The sequence below is a fragment of the Thalassophryne amazonica genome, chromosome 9, assembly GCF_902500255.1.
Source record: "Thalassophryne amazonica chromosome 9, fThaAma1.1, whole genome shotgun sequence".
Classification (NCBI taxonomy): Eukaryota; Metazoa; Chordata; class Actinopteri; order Batrachoidiformes; family Batrachoididae; genus Thalassophryne; species Thalassophryne amazonica.
In genome coordinates this window covers 111268089-111280719 of record NC_047111.1, presented here as the reverse complement: position 1 = coordinate 111280719, position 12631 = coordinate 111268089, and the positions used below count along the sequence as shown (strand labels likewise).

The 12631-nt window shown below is 38.6% G+C and overlaps 1 long non-coding RNA gene across 1 annotated transcript in view; it reads right to left on the bottom strand.

Annotated features, from left to right (window-relative positions):
- LOC117517830 overlaps positions 1-2281 on the bottom strand; it is an 8500-nt gene extending 6219 nt beyond the window's left edge. Inside the window, exons 1-2 of the long non-coding RNA XR_004562865.1 lie at positions 2267-2281; positions 1013-1015 (exon numbers count right to left, since the gene is read on the bottom strand). This is a non-coding gene — a long non-coding RNA (uncharacterized LOC117517830). The remainder of the gene's footprint in view (positions 1-1012; positions 1016-2266) is intronic.
- Between the last annotated feature and the right edge of the window lie 10350 nt (positions 2282-12631).

Below are 12631 nucleotides of genomic sequence, written 5' to 3'. Positions count from 1 at the left end.
CGATGATGGTTCATTTCTAAGAATTTTAATTTGGGATTTGCTACTCCAGTAGACACTGCACATTACACCTGGCTAAATCTTTACAAAGATGCTGGAATAATCATGTCTAAACTGAGATTTTAGCAAATGATATTCAACATGGTATTGAACAACCAGTTTTGCTGTCTGTTTACTTCCATTTAAATTTATGACCCCATTAAATGTAAAACTTATTTTACTGCTGGATTTTGCTTAAACGCCTTTTCAAACTGTTAGCATTTAATTTAAATCATTAAACCTTGGTAACTTTTACAAATCAAATTGATGTTACACTAAAGTGGAGAAATTTTAGCAAAAAGTACAAACATTTATTCAAAATTCACAGTGAAACATAACCAGTGTATGACGTGTAGGCAAATGACAGGTATCCCATTCTGTGGCATGAACCTTTGCAGCTGTGTCTCTGAGAAAACCATCTGAAACACACATACATACAGCATACATATTTTAATTAGTGCTGTCAGGTTATTAAAAAAATAATGTAATTGATTACAGGGTTTGTGATTAGTTAATCTAAATGAATCATTTAATTGCAGGTATATTTAAAAAAAAATCTGTGTGTGCTAATTGAGGCAGTGAATGAAAACATTCAACATTAAATCGAGTACAGCAAATGATACAATTGAAGTGGGTAAAGTAGCGGTACTAAAATCGAGGCAGTGAATTAAATTAGCCAATGTTATATTTTTAAGACATAATATTTATAAGATTAATATTTACCATAATGTGATTTTAATGGCATCCAAATTTAACAATTCTAATTTTCAAAGGGGCAATATTAATCAGATGTTGTATTTTACGTCACTCATTTTCATGTTTAGTACTTCACACCTTCCATTTTTATCAGGTCCAATTTTACCCTTTTGATTTTTTTTAACCATATTCAATATTTACTGCTTTCACTTTTAACCACATTGTTTTACTGCTTTCATTTTCACCACATTCAAAGTTTTAGTGCTTTCATTTTTACCACAATCTGTTTTACTGCGTTCATATTTACCACATCCAATATTTCAATTAATTTTGATCACTTTGACCCTTTATATTCCTGCGTGTCAATGTCTATGCTCAGTTTTCAAAGACATAAAGACAAGACCAGGGCCTCATGTACAAAGACTTGCATGGATTTTCTACTAAAAGTTGGCTTATGCCAAAACCTTGAATCAGGCGTAAGCACAAATATATTCACATGTATAAAAGTGTGCTTAGGCATGAATTCACACACGTTCCGTTCATACATCCCACTTGTAGAATCGAGCATGAAACCAAACTCCTTCCTGGCCACGCCCATTTAAAAATGCAATTTCATGTAAATAGGTCCTTGGAGCAGGGATTCCCCACGACATCACATCAGACAACAGAAAAGAAGTTATACTACAGATGACTGGAAATTACGTGGAGACATGCAGGGACAGTTCCAGTGTGCTGTTAAACGGATTTATCATGAAACTGGAAAATGTTCATGGAAGCTACATTGTGTGTGTGTGTGTGTGTGTGTGTGTGTGTGTGTGTGTGTGTGTGTGTGTGTGTGTGTGTGTGTGTGTGTGTGTGTGTGTGAGAGAGAGAGGCCGCGCACACACTGACATTAAAAAGACGAAGCACGTCTCTGCTGACCATTTACAATTTACATGCGTATTTATTGACAAATACTGAGCACAGAAAGCCTGTTAAGAAGCTCTGCAGCTCACCATCAAGTAAAAGTAAAAAACGCATAATAATAATAATAAACATATTTGAATGTGTACATCCCCAAATGTGCCCGCTCTAGTTTTCGTTCAGAACAATTACATGAATAAACTATTTAAACACAAGCCCTCCCCCCAAATCACACACCGAGCAGCTTCCACATATGATTTGAACATTGATGGAATGAAAATGTTTCCTGTTCACAGAAACAAATCCATCATGTGATGGCACCTTTATAACAAAATGTATGCAGTCAGTAGCTCTGATTACATTCAGGAAACCGGCTTTCGCTGCAAAATGTGCTGTAATGTTGGAATGTACCTTATGACATTTGGATGGTTGTAGCTCGGCGCAAGGCTGACTGGCACGCACCTGGCCGATCAGCCAGCTCACGCAGGAATGCACCTGATGCCAGGAAGCTCAGCGTGGTCACAGACAACCCCTGGGTCGTCACCATATTGCGCTCTGGGCCGACCACAGTTCTGTGTGCACCTCCTTGGTAATCAAAATCGGTTTATGAGCCAATTATCCTCGTTTGGACGTAAATCTTTGCATTCTCCATATACATGCTCATGTCAGATTGCACCATTTGCAAGGTCCTCGGACTACGCCGCTGTTAGTGCCGTTTTATGCATCACTTTGCACATGCTTTTATGTCCATCCATATAATTGCAAACACGTGGGTGTGTCAAATGTTCATCATTGTGTCGTTGATGTGCACATCACTCTGATGACTTCATGTTTTCACACTATTAACAGTTTCCTGCGTCACCTTTACATGTCCACAGTGGAACAGTAGCTGCAGAAACGTGCGTACGCCAGCCTGAATTTTTGCGTGGTGCACTGCACATTTTCACGTTCACGTCACTTTAGATATACAACCCCTGGCAATAATTATGGAATCACCGGCCTTGGAGGATGTTCATTCAGTTGTTTAATTTTGTAGAAAAAAAGCAGATCACAGACATGACACAAAACTAAAGTCATTTCAAATGGCAACTTTTTGGCTTTAAGAAACACTATAAGAAATCAGGAAAAATAATTGTGGCAGTCAGTAACGGTTACTTTTTTAGACCAAGCAGAGGGGAAAAAAAATATGGACTCACTCAATTCTGAGGAATAAATTATGGAATCACCCTGTCAATTTTCATCCCCAAAACTAACGCCTGCATCAAATCAGATCTGTTCGTTAGTCTGCATCTAAAAAGGAGTGATCACTCCTTGGAGAGCTGTTGCACCAAGTGGACTGACATGAATCATGGCTCCAACACGAGAGATGTCAATTGAAACAAAGGAGAGGATTATCAAACTCTTAAAAGAGGGTAAATCATCACGCAATGTTGCAAAAGATGTTGGTTGTTCACAGTCAGCTGTGTCTAAACTCTGGACCAAATACAAACAACATGGGAAGGTTGTTAAAGGCAAACATACTGGTAGACCAAGGAAGACATCAAAGGGTCAAGACAGAAAACTTAAAGAAGTATGTCTCAAAAATCGAAAATGCACAACAAAACAAATGAGGAATGAATGGGAGGAAACTGGAGTCAACGTCTGTGACCGAACTGTAAGAAACTGCCTAAAGGAAATGGGATTTACATACAGAAAAGCTAAACGAAAGCCATCATTAACACCTAAACAGAAAAAACAATGTTACAATGGGCTAAGGAAAAGCAGTCGTGGATAACTGGATGAAAGTCATATTCAGTGATGAATCTCGAATCTGCATTGGGCAAGGTGATGATGCTGGAACTTTTTGTTTGGTGCTGTTCCAATGAGATTTATAAAGATGACTGCCTGAAGAGAACATGTAAATTTCCACAGTCATTGATGATATGGGGCTGCATGTCAGGTAAAGGCACTGGGGAGATGGCTGTCATTACATCATCAATAAATGCACAAGTTTACGTTGATATTTTGGACACTTTTCTTATCCCATCAATTTAAAGGATGTTTGGGGATGATGAAATCATTTTTCAAGATGATAATGCATCTTGCCATAGAGCAAAAACTGTGAAAACATTCCTTGCAAAAAGACACATAGGGTCAATGTCATGGCCTGCAAATAGTCCGGATCTTAATCCAATTGAAAATCTTTGGTGGAAGTTGAAGAAAATGGTCCATGACAAGGCTCTAACCTGCAAAGCTGATCTGGCAACAGCAATCAGAGAAAGTTGGAGCCAGATTGATGAAGAGTACTGTTTGTCACTCATTAAGTCCATGCCTCAGAGACTGCAAGCTGCAGAGGTGGTGCAACAAAATACTAGTGATGTGTTGGAGCGTTCTTTTGTTTTTCATGATTCCATAATTTTTTCCTCAGAACTGAGTGATTCCATATTTTTTCCCTCTGCTTGGTCTAAAAAAGTAACCGTTACTGACTGCCACAATTTTTTTTTCCTGATTTCTTATAGTGTTTCTTAAAGCCAGAAAGTTGCCATTTGAAATGACTTTAGTTTTGTGTCATGTCTGTGATCTGCTTTTTTTTCTACAAAATTAAACAACTGAATGAACATCCTCCGAGGCCGGTGATTCCATAATTTTTGCCAGGGGTTTTATTTGCGGACGTGGAGACATGGACGTGGAGACGGGCGTATGGCAGGTTTTTGTGCGTACGCACGCTTTGTACATGAGGCCCCAGAGGTGGCCAAACTGATCCTATCTGTAGACGATGGGTCAAAAAAAAAATTTAGAAGTTGATTGAAGTGTATTTTTGTAGTACAGGTGAAGTAAAGTGGTTGTGCATTACTTCACAGCTCTGATTAGTTTCTGTTACTTAAATGTTGAAAAGATACGAGTTCTGCTAGAATAGTATCCAACCTTTTTATTTTTTGCAAAAACCTGATGGATGGATTTGAATCACGTGTGCTTGCATGAGCCAACCTTGAACCTTCGTGCGCATGCGTGAACTTTTTCACGTCTGTCGATTGTGTCATTTGCTGGTAAGCAGCCTTTGTGTGAGGACATGTGTTGTGCTCTCGTCGTTTTTTTCTTTGCAAGGAAAATGGCGGAACAACTGCAGCAGCGCTACTGCATCAAATTTTGCCAGAAACTGGGCGACAGCCAGGCGGAAACCATTTGGAAGATTCAGACCGCTTTCGGTGATGATCCTATGGGCATCACACAGATTAAGGAGTGGTACAACCAGTTTAAAGACGTCCGCACAAGGGTGGACAGCGAGCCACGTGCTCGGCGGCCATCAACATGCCGAAATGACCAGATCATTTCCAAAGTGAACGCTGTGGTGACAGAGTAAACTGAGCGACCTTATGTCAAAAACTGATTTATGGCCCTGTCAGCCAATCAGAATCGACTGTCACGAAGCCCCGCCCCCTTACGACATCACAGCCAATCAGAATCAATTATGTCACTATGTCCCGCACCCTAACCCCTCCCCTAGTCCCGCCTCCAAGCCCCGCCCCTGGCTCCTCCCGTAACCCCGCCCCAGCACCTCCCCTAACCCTGCCCCAAGCTCCGCCTCCAAGCCCTACCTCCCCTCCCACCCGGGTCTAATATTTTAATGTCATTTTATTTCATTAATTAAAGAACGATTAAAAAGAAATACCTAGATCTTTTTTAATGTATTAAAGAATGAACTAATTCTGAAATAATTAAACATAAATCAGTGTCTAATATTTAATACCCCTTTTAATATTTTTTAATTCTTAAATTAAAGCGCGTCCTTTTATGGTTTTTAATGCCTCAATTAAAGAAGGATTAAAAAAATACCCGTATCTTTTACACAATTATGGGAGGTTTTCTTCAATTTACTGATTAAACACGAATATTTTAATACCCCTTTAATATTTTTTAATTCTTAAATTAAAGCGCGTCCTTTTATTGTTTTTAATTCCTCAATTAAAGAAGGATTTAAAAAATACCCGTATCTTTTACACAATTATGGGAGGTTTTCTTCAATTTACTGATTAAACACGAATATTTTAATACCCCTTTAATATTTTTTAATTCTTAAATTAATGCGCGTCCTTTTATGGTTTTTAATTCCTCAATTAAAGAAGGATTTAAAAAATACCCGTATCTTTTACACAATTATGGGAGGTTTTCTTCAATTTACTGATTAAACACGAATATTTTAATACCCCATACGTGTTTATTAAAGGGTAACCATCAGGCTGTCGTGGTAAATTAGCTGATAGATGATTATTGTGTCTCTAGCTGCGTATAATAAACTCAACTCCTCTATGGCGAGTCTGCTCAAAGCCACTTTTTAAGGCAACAAGTTTGCATATTTTTTTTGTAAAGTCAACTTATATGTTTTACATATTTTTGGATTCAAACATCAAATCCTTATCTTATCTCAACACTTCACGGTAACGTTCACATGCCAGCAGCTTGGATGTTAAGTCCTAAATCTAAACATTTTCTTTGCTCACTTGTATTGCTGCAAGTTCCTGCTTTACCACCTCATTCTGACCAAGAAACATCTGAAGTGGGTCAAAAAAAATAACTGAAACTGTTCTTGAAAGCAGCTTTCTCCTGGTTAGTTTTTAATACACCCTGAAGACATCAAGATTCTCTGATCAGATTTCTTGGGAGACTTTCCAAAAGGGAGACATCTATTCTTTTAATATGAAAATCAGCCGTCAGCATTTTATGTCAAGTGTTCCCTGAAAATCACAGATAACTGAATGACGGAGAACTGAAGCAACAACTTTGAAGTTTCAAATAAAACAGGGTTCATCAGCATTTTCTGGTTTATCAGAATCTGAATCAGAACAGCTTTTAATGGCCAAGTATCCACAGAATACATGGAATTTGGTTTGAGCCGCACTCTCTCTGTACACTGTAAATGCATGCTAACATACAAACAAATTAAGTTAACCAGACTCAGTTTTCAAGCTGTAGCTTCAAGAAAATTAAGTTGACCTGAATATGATGAATGAACATAACTATTTTGAGAATTAAGCCGTCACTTGCTGGATGCTCACAGTAAATACATTACTGTAATTTAATTTTTTCAGTACAGCAAAATAAACAAGTTACTGTAATCTAGATTTTAAGTTTATTTGAGTACTGCACACTCGCAATAATTAAGGTAATCAAATCTGCTTCAAGACAACATAAATTACTTTGTAAGGCAGCAAGTTTGCATTTTTTTATTATTTTCATTTTTAGTAAAGTCAACTTATTATATTTTACAGTGTAAGGCATGTAGAAATACCCTAAACAGCGAATAATCCGCAGTAAAAATTGTACGTGTTTTTAAAAACCGCTTGTAATTATGAACAAACTAGTTTAGCTAACAACCGCTACAGAAAGGTGAACATTTATTAAAATGAATCTGAAATACACAAGTTGACCAACATCACGAGGGTAAGAGTTCTAATGTTAAAACTCACTGTTGTTACTCCGCTGTTTTATGATTTGTAAAAGGCTGCACCAGGCACTTGAAAGTTGCACATTTCCGACCAATTCTGTCAAAAAACATTAACAGCCTGGGAGCCGACACACTGCTGTCAGTGTGACAAGAGGAAAGTGTGTCATGTAGAATCTGTGCATTTGTTCAGAGCGTATAATTATAAATCTCAAGTCATTTTAACGTGGATAAAGATTTAAATGCGGTTGTTTTGCAGAAGTTCCACTGAAAACACACAGAAGCTGTAATTTTTACAATTCACACGCCGTATCTTTGATAGAAACAGTCGGTGGTCATTTATTGAGAAATCTAACTGGCGGAGGGTTTTACGCTTTAAACGCTTATTTGGTTGTGAAAAGCTCCACAAAAACTTATACTTTTCGAGCTGATGCTGACTGTTTGCATAAAGTTTTGGCTGAGTGGGGAAACGTCTGACATTATATAGCCAATATGTTTTTTTTCTTACTTTATGGACCTTTAAAAACTTTAGTCATATTACTAAATCATTGTTTTTCTTTTTTTCTTACCTCATGAAGGCGACTCTCTCTCTGGCTCCCCGTGTCGTCTAATAACCCTCTGGGCTTAATTTGTCTTCTTCTTCTCGTTAAACCAGAATAAACTTTTTATGCATCGCAATTATTCTCTCTCAAAATCATTCATTAATACCAGTCCAAAATATCCTCGAACCTCCGGGCATCTTGCAGGAGCGACGGTCACGTGTCACCACAAACTGAAAGAAAAGATGTGACTTATTAAATATTTAGCCTACACTTTAATAAAACGTCATGATGTGATTTTTTTTCTTCTTACCGTGTAACACGAGTCCGTCCCCGCGGCGCCCTGTTGACGGTTCGACAGACCTCCGTCGGTTATAACACACCAGCTCCGCATTATTAACCTGTATTTTTAATATAAATGAGATTTCAGAGGGTTTACTACATCTCTGCTGCTGTGTCTGGGGGAAAAACTTGATTAAACAGCGTTAAATAAACTCCTAACAGAATATCCACAAACTGTAACACAGACCATACTTATTAATGAAATATTTACACTTAAAGTTATGAGCTGATTTTCTTACGTCATAAAGGAGAGTCTGTCCCTGGTGCGTCGTGTTGTCTAAATGATCCTCTGGGCTTAATTTGTCAGGCTGAATTCTTCTGCTCCATCAGAATAAACTTTTCTCACCGTGGGGCTCTATGTCTAACAAAAAAACATCATTTAAAAAATGTTTACCGCCGAGGATCTTTTTAAAAAAAAAAACAGAAGCATTTCTATCAAAAGATTACTTAAATCACTTGCCGTGAAAGACTTTCGCACTCTGAAGAAAAAGAAAACTTCATTCCGAGAGAATGAAGGTCTGCTCCGGTCAGCGGCTGGAATTAAGGAAAAACACTGCAGCAGGGAGCGGGACAGGAAAACTGGTCCAGCCTCCAAAACAAGCTCATTTCCCACAGGTATCAGGTTTTATGGTGGACCCAAAAAACACACGTAATCATCGATCAGGGGATTTAGCCTGACACCTCGGACCGAGGGACACAGCAGGACCTCATAAAAATATTGCTTCAAACGAGATCTGTGACGGTGGCCCGGTTTGTCAAAAGAGGTGCGACCTTTTGCGCTAAACACCCCAAATACACACACAGACACACACTTTTAAGACACAAATATCCCCAGCCCTACGCGTGTAGTGGTCCCATATTATGAACAAAAGTGGATGGATTGTTGGGAAGGTGTCGTGACACAGACCCACAACAGGGGGCGCTAAGGAACGGACAATGGATAAGCCAACCAGTAACAATTTAATGTTGTGAAAACACACAACGGAATACAGACAGAGATATGGATTGCCAATGATACACCAGGTGACGTGTGGGCAGGCTCGAAGATAGAAGACCTCTGGCGAGAGAAGAGCTGATTCCCACACAGCTTCCACCACCAGCGGGGCCTGAAGAACACTGGAGCCGCCAAGTCCCGAGTCCCCAGGTGGCCTCTGACTTCGGCTGTCGACCCTGGTACTGCTGGCAGAGAACAGAGAAAATCCAGGCGAGTGTGAATCCGCACACTCAGTAGTCCACTCAAAGTCAATGTTCTCCAAGGAGGGAGCACCTCCACCTCCAATCACACACTCGTGCAGCTCCTGTGTAACCACTTATCTGCTACGGAGCGTGATGCGAAGTCGTCGCGGTCACGGCCTTCTCCAGCTCCGATAAGAACACCACAGGGCAAGCGGCTGCAAGGAAGAGTTATGTTAGCAGAGAAATTTACCACAGAGAAGGTTACCTCTTGGTTGCTGATTTCTCGGCGGGGAGGTGGAGTTGTAGTCCGGCTTTTATGGTGATGTGGTGAATGAGTGACAGCTGGTGCAGATGATGAATGACTGCTTGAAGCCCGCACTCCAAGCAGGGCGCCATCTGGTGGTGGTGGGCCAGCAGTACCTCCTCTTCTGGTGGCCCACACAACATGGATAGCAAAGTCATGACAGATAATACAGAAATAGTGGACCTTTTAATAGTTGCACTAAAAGAATAAAACGCTACTCAGAGGAGAATTAGTTTTCCCAGCTTCAGCCTAATATAAGTTATAAAGCTCAGGTTCCAAGATTCCGGTTCACTTTAATTTATTCCAGACATGTCAGAAACCACATGAACAAAACATCTACATATCTTTAACACCAAAGAGATTTAAATATATCTGTACATACATATGTACATACTCATATTTTTTCCCATTTCTATTTCCATGTTTCCTTTTTGTAAATATTTACAAATAAAATAAGTAAAGGTCACTGCGTGTATTAAATATATATCAGCGCCACCGGGGTGTCGTACCAAGATGTGCTGTCTTTATACACCGAAAATACTATCGCAAACGATGACTTGGTTTCTGATTTTGTGAAAAGATATTGTAATTGCCTTAAGAAAAGGGGCAATACCTCCTGTATCCAGCTACCAGGACCTTCGCACACTTTTAAATGTTGTGACAGCTTGTGTTAACCTTTGATCCTAAATTTGTTTTATGTTTTTTCACGTGAAAATGTAACCCCCGTCTTAGGACAACCTCCCGATCATACCTTTTAAAGTTCTATCACGTTTGCACGCTTTAAAACATTGTTATTAAGTACAGAAAGAAGTGTTAATCTTTGATCCTAAATTTTTTTTGTTTTTTTTGTTTGTTTCACCTGAAAACGGGTTGGATGTGTGAGAGCGGCCTCCCGATCATACCTTTAAAGTTTTACCCGCGTTTGCACGCATTTAAAAATTGTCACAGCTCGTGTTAATCTTTGATCCTAAAATTTTTTAATGTTTTTTTTTTCACCTGAAAACAGACCGGATGTTTTGAGAGCGGCCTCCCGATCATACCTTTTAAAGTTTTATCGCGTATGCATGCGTTTAAATATTGTCTCTCACATAAAACATGTTCAAGCTAAAATATCTAAAAATATTTCTAGTATCTTCAACAAAGCAAAAATATTTATTGAATTACAAAGCTCTACATATTTTATATCATTCACTTGTTTCGCCATATCTGAATTACTGCGTGGAAGTTTGAGGCAACATTTACAAATCCTCACTTCGGCCATTACCTTTATGATACCTTGTCAGTATTCATGACAGCCAATTAAGCAGTGTCTTTACTATAACCTTGATTAGCAATTTTAATGTGTATTCTTTATTCTATACAACATATAGCCTATTGAAATGATGTAGTTAACTAAGGTGCAGCAATACAAATTCTATACTTTCCGTTTATGTAGTGATGGAGTTGCTGACTGATGAAAGTAATCCCTTATTTTAATAAATGTTATAATTAATCATGTACGTCTCTTCTTTTCCATAGAATTTGTATTGCTGCACCTTAGTTAACTACATCACAGTCCGTTTTCAGGCGAAAAAAAAAAACATTAAAAAATTTAGGATCAAAGATTAACACGAGCCGTGACAATTTTTAAACGCGGTAAAACTTTAAAGGTATGATCAGGAGAGCGTTCTCAACACACCAGAAGCATTAAAAAAAAAAAAAAAACGCACATAAAAAATTCAAGGTCAACGCTTCTTTCTGCGCTTAATAACGACGTTTTAAATTATCCAAACGCGATAAAACTTTAAAGGTATGATCGGGAGGCCGCTTTCACACATCCAACACCGTTTTCAGGTGAGAAAAAAAAAACAACAAAATTTAGGATCAAAGATTAACACTTCTTTCTGTACTTAATACAATGTTTTAAAGCGTGCAAACGTGATAAAACTTTAAAAGGTATGATCGGGAGGTTGTCCTAAGACGGGGGTTACATTTTCACGTGAAAAAACATAAAAAAAAATTTAGGATCAAAGGTTAACACAAGCTGTCACAACATTTAAAAGTGTGCGAAGGTCCTGGTAGCTGGATACAGGAGGTATTGCCCCTTTTCTTAAGGCAATTACGATATCTTTTCACAAAATCAGAAACCACATCATCGTTTGCGATAGTATTTTCGGTGTATAAAGACAGCACATCTTGGTACGACACCCCGGTGGCGCTGATATATATTTAATACACGCAGTGACCTTTATTTATTTTATTTGTAAATATTCACAAAAAGGAAACATGGAAATAGAAATGGGAAAAAATATGAGTATGTACATATGTATGTACAGATATATTTAAATCTCTTTGGTGTTAAAGATATGTAGATGTTTTGTTCATGTGGTTTCTGACATGTCTGGAATAAATTAAAGTGAACCGGAATCTTGGAACCTGAGCTTTATATTAGGCTGAAGCTGGGAAAACTAATTCTCCTGTGAGTAGCGTTTTATTCTTTTAGTGCAACTATTAAAAGGTCCACTATTTCTGTATTATCCGTCATGACTTTGCTATCCATCCACTTTTGTTCATAATATGGGACCACTACACGCGCGGGGCTGGGGATATTTGTGTCTTAAAAGTGTGTGCCTGTGTGTGTATTTGGGGTGTTTAGCGCAAAAGGTCGCACCTCTTTTGACAAACCGGGCCACCGTCACAGATCTCGTTTGAAGCAATATTTTTATGAGGTCCTGCTGTGTCCCTCGGTCCGAGGTGTCAGGCTAAATCCCCTGATCGATGATTACGTGTGTTTTTTGGGTCCACCATAAAACCTGATACCTGTGGGAAATGAGCTTGTTTTGGAGGCTGGACCAGTTTTCCTGTCCCGCTCCCTGCTACAGTGTTTTTCCTTAATTCCAGCCGCTGACTGGAGCAGACGTTCATTCTCTCGGAATGAAGTTTTCTTTTTCTTCAGAGTGCGAAAGTCTTTCACGGCAAGTGATTTAAGTAATCTTTTGATAGAAATGCTTCTGTTTTTTTTTTTAAAAAAGATCCTCGGCGGTAAACATTTTTTAAATGATGTTTTTTTTGTTAGATATAGAGCCCCACGGTGAGAAAAGTTTATTCTGATGGCGCAGAAGAATTCAGCCTGACAAATTAAGCCCAGAGGATCATTTAGACAACACGGTGCACCAGGGACAGACTCTCCTTTATGACGTAAGAAAATCAGCTCATAACTTTTTTAAGTGTAAATAT